An 11192-nucleotide genomic window follows, 5' to 3' on the forward strand; every position below is an offset into this window, starting at 1 on the left:
GATTAAATGCCAATTAAAATTAATTAACAAGTTATCCTAGCAAGTGTGAAATATAACAAGATATGTAAGCTAGGATAAGCAAAATGAACAATGAGATATATCCTATATGATGAATATATATATGCAAGGATATATAAACAAGATAGTGGATGATATAGATAATGAGCTAATGACAATGGCGATATAAGATATGAACATAAATATGAATGAACGCCAAAGCACACTCAAACAAGCAATATGATCACGGAGTTCGGACCTTCCGTCCTACGTCTCCGCTCCCCACTCCCGGGGAGAAATCCACTATCAACCGGGTTTTCTACGTTCACCCGAATAACGTTTACACCTCACAGTATCGGTTTTCAACGCTCACCGATCAACGTCACTCCTCACAATCGGTTTTCTAGTTCACCAAAACCTCACTACACACTCGGTTTCTAGCTCACCGAAAACCTAACAATCTCACAATGTAACAAATATAAATTGTTCTCTAATATGGATGAGAACACAATAAAAGCCAAATGATTGTTCTCTAATATGGATGAGAACTCAATTAGGCTCAACTCAATGTTACTATCTCTCACAACCCCAAATATATTATGAATGCAAATACAATAAGCTCAAGTGGGTGTGTGTAACAATGAGATTAATCAAATCTAAACTCAATATGAAACTAGCTTTAATAAGATGATAATCAAACAAATAAATATAAAGCTAGAAAAGAGTTTAGAAAACTTCTCAATAGATGACAAGAGATGGAGGGAGAATCTGAAAAGACCAAAATACCCAATTCCAGCATTCTGGAAATTTGCGTATCTGACTTTAACTCTTTAAACTTGTTTAAAACATTTCTTGAGTGCCCTTAGAAGTATGAGGGCATGGAGTATATATAGGCTCATGAAACAAGCCCAAAAACCCAAGAAAACCAAGCAAAAAGACAAAAATAACGGATATATATAAATCTGGAAAATATAGCCGTTAGCTACAGTAACCAACCTCCAAAGACATTTCCGGTCGACCGGAGTACTGTAGCAGTGTGTAGCTGTTTTGTAAAATCAATTTAAAATAGTAAATGAACTCTAAAAATTATGAAATTTTGTGGGAATGTTCTAGACATGTAGAATAACATGTCAGAGAAAGAATTTCTGAAAGATCTTTTCCCAGTTGAGAGAAATAAATATTTGAACACAAATTTACAGTTTCTGAAAAACTGTTAACATATACGATTTTGTAAAATCAATTAGGCACAGTAAATCAACTCCAAAAATAGTAAAATTTTGAGGGAAGTTTCTAAACATGTAGGTAAACATGTCAGAGAAAGAATTTTTCAAATATCACTTCCCATTTGCGAAAACTCATCTGTTTTGTGAAACATGCACGAACATGTGCACGAACGAAAACGTGAATTTGTAAATTCCTTTAAACATAACAAATCAATTCCAAACTTGATGAAATTTTGCGAAATGTTTATAAACATGAAAACAAACATGTTAGAAAAAGAATTTCTCAAATTGAATTTCCATTTTTGAAAACTCATGTATTTTGCAAGTGTGTCCAAAGCATGAAACTCAAAACCATGCATGTATATATATAACTATATATATACATAGAAACCAAATACGTGTGTGTATATGATATTGAGCTTAAGGTACTTAACACACATAATATAAAACCTAAAAAATTACCCAAGCAATGATCTTGATCTTCAATAAGCTTGACTTGGTACACTTTGCGGATGAAGCTTGAACTTGATCTTTAACTTTGAATTGCAAGGCTTCAACCCGACATTCCGCCAACCTCCATTTGATATGATCGTTAAGGCTCGATTCCATCCATCCTCCAACATATTGTTTGCCTAAAATAAATAAGAAAACATAAACACTAGACAAACAACATTAGTTGTAAATTGTTTGTTAAACATCATCAAAACAATAAGGCCAACAATCTCCCCCTTTTTGATGATGACAAACAATTTACAAAAAGAAAAATATGCATGAAGGAAATGAATATACAATGTATAATATATCATGCATATAAGCAAGAAAGAATATACTCACAATATTTCTCCCCCTTTGACAACATCAAAAAGGGGACAAAAGAATTAAGAGAGCGAAAGCTCCCCCTATCAATATGTGAGTATAAAAAGAATATATATATAGGGATTGCTCCCCCTATCAAAAAGCCATATAGAATATATGCAATGAAGATCATGGAAAAACATATGTGAGCAAGCATACATGAATATGCTAAAAATTTACTCACATACATGAAGATAATGAGAACACATATAAATATGTCAAAATGAAATTAGTGTCTCATTAACACAAAAAAAATAAAAAACCATATAAAAGAATAGATTTATGAAATCAAAAGAAGAGAAACATGAGAGTCATGTAAAAAGTTTTCAAATGAAAACAAATCAACCAAAAGAAATCATAAATCAAAGTTTATATTCAAAAACAATGTTTGATCAATAAAGACAAAATTTTCTTTACATAACTTGATCAAACCACTCATAGAATACATTATAAGACACAAATAGATGATCCATAAGCACAAACACATAAATATCATCATATAAGTGAAATATAATGAATTCAAAAGCAACAAATCAAAACACAATTTTTAAGAGAGGCAACAATATCAAGCTCTTGAGCTTGTTTCAACTCATATGAACAATTTTAGCACCGGTAAACAAGCTTTGTAAACCCGGAGGGTTATATAAACATAGTCCTCTCATCAAAAAATAATAATCATGAAAACAAAAGATTTGATACAAGAAAGATTGTTTTAATAACCAAAAGATTTTAAAGCATAATTTTCAAAACCAAGAAAAAAAAAGATAACAACATTAAAATTCTTGGTTTAAAAATCAAATTTGTTTGAGTACCCAAGAACTCTTGGTACCAAAAGATTTAGGGACATGACCCCTATCATTTAAGCTCAAAGCCCTAGGGTTATGAACCCTCTTAGGCATATGTGGTGCACTAACACGGTCAAAGCAATAATCGCTCAAATGGCCTTTCCGATTGCAATATGTGCAATAAAAGAGATCTCGTGCACGGGAAACATTTGCAAATAAAGATGGTTCTTTAAAGTTATTTTGCAAATGGGAAACTCTCTTCAAATCAAAACAAAACTTGGTCAAATGACCAAATCTACCACAATGATCACACTTAAACATTTGTGGGCTTTTAAAATCATTTGGCAAAAGTGAGGTCTTTTTCAAATCATAGCAAAATTTTGCCAAATGGCCAAAATGTCCACAAAGATCATATTTGAACACATTAGCATGTTTATGATGAGAAATAGATGCATGTGCATGTGTGTGTGATGAAGAAGCCTTATGAGATGCACAAGAAGCATTAATCTTAGAAGATTTGTGTGCATCATAGCAAAATTTAGCAAGATGGCCTTTACGACCGCAAATTGTGCATTTGTAGACTTTGCTATATATGTGTGCATGATGAGTAGATGATTTTGACTTAGACTTGACACACATATTCACAAGCTTCTTATGGTTGTTAATGCATGTATTAAGAGTTGAATCTAAAGAAGAAATACGGTTTTTAACATTGTTCAACTCATCATTAGGCATATTAGCATTAACTTTATAAGTAGAACATAAATAATTATTTATAAAAGAAGCAGTATTATTTTTTATGTTCTCTACTTCTAACATGGCATTATCTTTTTCATGAGATAAGCTAGTTATAGATGTGATTAATTTTTTATTTTCCAAAATTAACATGTCATTGTTTTCTTTAAGCATGGTATTTTCTTTTGCAATGACATCCAATTTTGACACTAGCTCCTCATGATTGGATTCTAAATTATCATGCTTGCTTTTTAAATCAATAAAATCTTTATGCAAATTAGTGTAGGCATCATGCTTGCTTTTTAAATAAATAAAATCTTTATGCAATTTGTTATAGGCATGCAATAATTTTTCACTAGCACAAGCAAGTTCATCACTAGATAAATCATTAATGGATTCGAACTCGCAAACCTCACTAGGGCTATCGCCTAGTGGCCGTGTGCATGATGAAGCTCCACATGAACTTGAAGCCGGATCCGCCAAAGCTTATCGGATCGCCTCCAAATCCCCTTGATGTGCTTCAATAAATTTCCATAAGGTGTAAGCACTATCAAAATGAACAAACTTGTTAGAGAGAGATGAGTTAAAAGCATTTAGCAAATATTCTAACAAGATATTATTCATTGTAAACATACGATGATCAATCTTCAATCGCTTTTAATCGCTGCTCCATCGAGTCTTGATATGAACTGCTTCCTGGTGTTCCTTGTGGTGCTGCAGACTCGTAGGTGCTACTAGACTCGTGCGGCCTCTGCTCGGATCCTCTCCACCGATATCTGTTCTTCCTACTAGGTCCAATGACCGTCTCGATGATGGAGTCCTCATCCTCTCTACTTAGCCGGGCAGGAGTGTTAGAACAGACCTGAGACTGAGTCAATTGCTCCTGTACCTTGGCATGTACTTTCTCCTGCGATATATCAAAACAACCCGGGCAAGTCGACTTAATAATGATGCATTGATATGAAATTGAATATATAAATGAACTGCTACTTACAGCCAGATCCTTATTCTTTGCTTTCTTCTCTTCATTGGCGTAATTCAGGTTCCAGGAAGTCAGAATACGATCTGCAAAATGTCTGAGATCTCCCCTTCCCTATTTTATTCAAATATATCATTAACCCATAACACATAAATTATACTCAACGTAAAAGCTAATATATTATATACCTCAAGCTCTAATTGATGATAATGCTGGCTGAATGTCCTGGAGCCCCCGTGATGCTCGTAACTGCGAGGTGCGTTGCGATTCCTCCTTGCTATTTCAGCTTGAGCCTGCAAAACAATGTCAATTCGAAATAATATAGAAATTCAAATAATAAATTAAAAATATATACTTTAATAATACCTAAATTTCACCCGTGTCCTAGTAATCGTAAAGTGCAAAAAAATCTACTCTATCCACACGCTCGTCAAGATGCCAAAATCGCTCCCAATCTTCTGTTATTTGGACAAAATATTTTTTCTTTACCTCAAACCGCCATCTCTTGAACGATACATTGATTTGCCTGAAGCAGTACGTCCAGACACAAATATTATCGTCAAGAAAGAAAAATCGCTTCAGCATATAAAGAAAAAGTAGATACAAATCAGTGTATTAAACATAATAATAAACTAATAACTAATAATGATGAAAATTAAAATAAATGACTCACACATATATATCTCCAACAAGCCACCAGCGCATCAATCCGCTGCGATTTCCACGTCAAAATATGTTGAAGAAATCGTGTCTCCTGGCTAAAACGGCAAGGAAATTGTTGAAAGCATTGGCAAAGGCCCCAACAGGATGCATGTATATATATGACTATATATATACATAGAAACCAAATATATGTGTGTATATGATATTGAGCTTAAGGTACTTAACACACATAATATAAAATCTAAACTAGATTACCCAAGCTTGATCTTGATCTTCATTGTAGCTCAACTTGGTACACATGCGGATGAAGCTTGAACTTGATCTTTAACTTGAATTGTACGTTGCTTCACTCCACAATTCCTCCAACCTCCATTGGATATCATCGTTGTAGCGCATATTCCATCCAACCTCCAACTATGTTGTTTGTCTACAAAACATAGGAATGCACAAACACTAGACAAACAACATTAGTAGTAAATTGTTTGTAAATCATCATCAAAACAAGAAGGCCAACAGGTAGTGCCGCAGCTTCTAAAGCTACGCTATACGGCTCAAATCTCCTCTCCTCCAATACATCTGCATGCGGTGGCGGTGGTATCTCCGTATGCTGTGTAGGATCAGCCTGTGTCTCCACGTCATGTGGAGCATCTCCGCGTGATGTGTCATGTGGCTGCGAGTCATGTGTAGCATCTCCTCCTCCTGTGTAGTAAATGTTAAAAAAATATTAGGCTCATGTTAATAGTTTATAGAAATGTACAAATATAACAAATAAATAAAAATACCTAACGTAGAGGCATGTGCGTCGCCTTCAGAATGTCTACCAAAAATTCTCTCAAGCACTCTCTTACGTAATCCTCTCGTCATCTATACTTTGAAAACATAATGAATATCCAACAAAAGTATATAATGCAAATAATTAATAAAATAGCACATGGCAACAGAATCGCGTGTACATGATGTCTAGTTAAACAGATAATACAAAGGCAATAATGTAACACATGACACACCGTGATACATGATAACCAGTCAAACAGATAATATAAAGGTGATAATATAATACATACACATCCACATGATAACCAGTCAACCAGTTAATATAAAGGTAATAATATAATTCATGACACATCGTGATACATGATAACCAGTCAAACAGATGATGTTGACGCTCTACTCTGCGATCGTGTGCGGATAGCCTGTGACCGTGTGCGTGCTAACGAAAGGACTGTTCTTATAGTTTTATCGACTCCGCTGCGGACAGGTTTTTTCCTTTACGCCTTGGCTCATATATAATCGCAGGTACATCAGGGCGTGCTAGTGCAATTTCATCGTCCAGATTATTATTTTGTGTCAATGAAAACTCCTCGGTTATTTCGTCGGCCAAGATAACCTCCTCATCGTGATCTTTGTCAGACACGACTTCATGAATGTAGGCTCTAGGCGGATTCTTAAGGATAACCCATTCGTTATTTTTCATTATATCTTTGACATAAAAGCACTGTTTGGCGTGAGTAGCTAACATGTATTTTTCAGACTGATATATTTCCTTGTTAAGATTAACGATTGTGTAACCGTAGTCATCCTTCGCCTTTTTCTGTTCACACCAACGAACCTTAAACATCACATGACTGACTTCCTTATTAATCCCATAGAAAATCTCCATGATGTCTTCTACCTGACCGTAGCAATAGATTTCCCCCTGTATCGGATTTAGATCTTTTGCACTAGCGTATGACAGTTGTGAAAAGGAGCAACACACCGCTGTTTTGTGTTTGTCGTCTCTCTTCGAGACCGACGATGTTAAACCTAAAGCCATTGACACAGTAGCCTCCATAATGCTTAACCACATTAGAAGGACCTCTAGCATATAAACAAACTTTCTCAGACAGGTTAATCCCATTCGTAATCCGTTTGTCAACCTTTAAGAAAAGAAGCAAATAGTTTACATATCTGTTGGCAGGCACATATATTTGATATACGAATCAGAAATGTAAAAAGATCTTACTTCACCCTTCAGCCATGCAGGGAATTGTCTAGAGTGAGTGTCCATAACTCTCTTATTTTTTGTTCTGCATTTAAGATTAGTCTGGACATGTCGGATGTGAAGCCTAGACAAGAAGCATTTATAACGGTTAAATAGAGATAATTATTGTGAGGTGATATAATCTGATTCAAACAATTAAATACTTACGCCGCGTATATATTAAATGTAGTATCATTGCTCAGGATATATGTGTGGGCTTGATCTAGCTCCATTCTGGGGAATCTAGTGTCCTCCCCACGATCATTGTAGAATGTACCGTCAATTATTCGTTGGGGACGGTTCAGCCTTGTCTCTACGCCCCGCAAGTAACGAGAGATAAAATTCAAACTCTCGTTACTTATGTAGTTCTCTGCGATCGACCCTTCAGGATGTGCACGATTATGCATCAGTTGTTTCATGAAACCCAAATACCTACAAGCATATAGTTTCATGATTTGTGACAAAATTGAACTGAGAAACGTAATTTGACAAATATTAAATGAATATTATAATAATAAATACCTCTCCACGGGGTACATCCAGCGATATTGAACTGGTCCTGCGATGCGGGCTTCGTATGCTAAATGTATTGTGAGATGCACCATGACCGTGAAGAATGAGGGTGGAAATAGTATTTCCATTTTACACAGTGTATTAGCAACACGTCCCTCTAATTCTTCAAACTCCCTAACATCAATCACCTTAGAGCATAGTTGCTTGAAGAAACCGCAGAATTCTATTACCACCATCGCGAGTTCCTTGTCAGCATGTCGCAACGCAACCGGGATAAGTTGATGTAATAGAATATGATGATCATGTGTCTTGAGTCCCAAAATCTTTCTGTCCTCAATATGCACATTTGCTGAAATGTTTGAAGCATAACCATCCGGTGTCTTCACGGACTTTAGAAATAAACACATATTATGGACCTCATCCTTTGACAGTGTGACATGGGAGGTTGGGAGTTCAAACTTTCCGTCGCCCTTATCTATAGATTGCAGTTTCGGACGAATGTTCAATTCTGCTAGGTCTCGACGTGCCCTTAAGTCATCTTTTGATTTTTTCCCGTCCTGCAACAAAGTGTTCAAGAGATTCTCGCATATGTTCTTCTCGATGTACATGACATCCAAGTTGTGACGTATTTTTAAACTTCTCCAATATGGCAGCTGATAAAATATGTTGAATTTTGACCATCTATGCGGAAATTCGGTGCCTTTTGAGACACACCCATGCGACTGGACATTGCGAGGCTTATTTCCATTCGATTTTCCCTTTCCCTTCCATTTTTGCTTCAATATTTTTCTCCGAACACCAAATTGATTTTCTTTGTTGAATATTTTTTTCCAAATATTTTTCTAGGTAAAGGATGTAGAAGCTCAAATATTTCTTCTCCGGTCAACCTTGGTGGTGCCGGTCTACTTTCTGGATTACCGTCGAACTTTCCTCCTAACTTTCTGAACTTGTGCCCTGTAGGCAACCATCTTCTGTGTTGCCAATAACAAAACTTACGGCTGTACTTCAGGAACTTTCCCTCATAGTCTGACATGCAAATCGGACAAGCAATCTGACCCTTCGTCGACCATCCAGACAAGTTAGCATATGCTGGAAAGTCATTAATTGTCCACATGACCATTGCACGCATACGGAAAGCCTCCTTACCATAAGCATCGTAAGTGCTGACGCCTTCATCCCAGAGAAGCTTCAAGTCGTCAATTAATGGTTGGAGGAAAACATCAATGTCATTTCCAGGAGAATATCTTCCAGGGATCAAGAGTGACAGTATCATGTATGGCTGCTTCATGCACATCGACGGCGGCAGGTTGTACGGTGTCAGCAACACTGGCCAGGTAGACCAAGCAGAGCTCATTACTCCAAACGGATTAAATCCGGCCTAGGAATAATTGGAAAATATCGGAGAACCTTCGCAGGGATTCTGTTCTGCTTATTGGACGCACCGCCTTCGGATGTGCTTGCAACTTCTCCTTTCCAACGTGATACATGACACGTCGGACATTCCTCCAGAGCTTCATTACCCTTATTGTACAAAATACAGTCGTTAGGACAGGCGTCTATCTTCTTGTAATCAAGCCCCAGCGTGTCAACAATCTTGTGAGCTTCGTAATAGGTCACGGGGATGCTTTTCTCGCCATCTGGAATGACTTTCCTCTGCAAATCTAATAACATCTCAAAATGTGTAACAGCCATCCCACTGAGTGTTTGGATATGAATAAGCCTCAGCATAAAAGAAAGCCTTGTGAACTCCTTACACCCCTCGTATAACGGTGACTCATTTTCTTCAACAAGTCTCGTCAATCGATCTACATCTTGAAACATATCATTAGTGTTGACATCACTCACCGACGGCGCTGCAAGAATATCTTCTAACATATCAGTCGTGTCAACTGTTGGATTGCTGACTTCAGTGAATTCTTCCTCTGATTGCATCACTGGGACGCCTTCACCGTGATGAATCCAAAATACATAAGAGCTATCAAATCCATTGATTGACAGATGAAAACTTACGTCACTCCTAGCGAGCATTTTACCGTTTCTGCAATTCTTACAAGGATAGAAAATCGACCCGCTTAGCGACCGTAGAGGATTTGTGTCAGAGTAGGCTAATAAAGCTTCTATCCCATCCTTGTACCGGGTGTCTAGATGTCTTCGATCACGTGGTATGCTCATGAACGATTTGTCAGGAACTGTCCGCATCTATAATTTAAAAATTAATGGAAGTGAGCATATCCCGACATATATCATTTTAATTTAGAACAAATGTGTATAACCGACTATCAGAGGTAGGCTTCTATCTCATTAGGTATGTAAATGTGACGTGTATATGTATTTACGTGTGTTCAAGTGTACTATCATTTCGTCAAAATTTGTAAGGAGAGAACGTAAATTACTATAGAAGGTCTTTAATAAGGTTAAGAATGTTGCGCGCAGCGAAAATTTCGGCAGCACCTCGACAGCACAACAAGAGAGTCAGGTCGCAATAGGAATTCCTGTTTCACAAAGGAAACAAGAACCTTAAGCAAAATATCCTAACAAAGTGGGATATCAGCTCTTCTCTCATCAGTTCTAGGACTGACCTGTTGAGGGAACCTAAATATAAGTTATTACAAATCATAAAATAGCGAGACAAACTAATTGCTGAGGGGGTATAACTATATTTGTAAGGAGAGAACCCAAATTGCTAATCTTTTTTTATGTTTAAAAGAGTAGAAAAAGTTCACTGAGGGGGTATATGCACATGGAAATACTACAAGGGGATCCATGCGCACAAATAGAAGTACATGGGTTTGTCTGCAACTTGCGATAGTACAAGGGATCATTCACAGTTAATCCTTTCAAATTTGAGTAGTAGAAACAAAGCATAAGACGGTACCAAATAAACACAACAGACAGATGAAAAGTTGTATAACTCTTCATGTTAACATCATTATTATATGGGTTTGATAGTCACGAGGTGGCGGCTCGTTTAGCAAAATGAGCTAATAAGAGACGGTGAATAAAGTCCGTACTTTTTGGTAATGACTTTTAAGGTCTGGCCTCACCACGTGACTATCTATTGGTAGCTTATTAAGAAAAATAACCGCCCACCTCATACACAAAATAAATTAAAAATCTTAAAATTCTAAGAAATTGCCAATTGGTGACCAGGAGCCTTGTTTAAATATATAGATAGATATAGGAAACCGAAATAGACAATCTCATTGCAAAGTTACATTCTAAAATAGATATAGGCTCATGTTTTAAATGTTTAGCAATTTTAAACATAAAGACAATATAAATGTCTCAGTGACCATATTTATCCTCTTTCTAAACAATACTGTTTAGAATGTTCAATTGAGCTTTTAGGGGTTTAATTTGAATATTTCCTACATGAATAAGGAGCATGTAATTGAGTAATGCACATAAATATCTTAAATTCA

The sequence above is a fragment of the Asparagus officinalis genome, chromosome 2 (assembly GCF_001876935.1).
Source record: "Asparagus officinalis chromosome 2, Aspof.V1, whole genome shotgun sequence".
Classification (NCBI taxonomy): Eukaryota; Viridiplantae; Streptophyta; class Magnoliopsida; order Asparagales; family Asparagaceae; genus Asparagus; species Asparagus officinalis.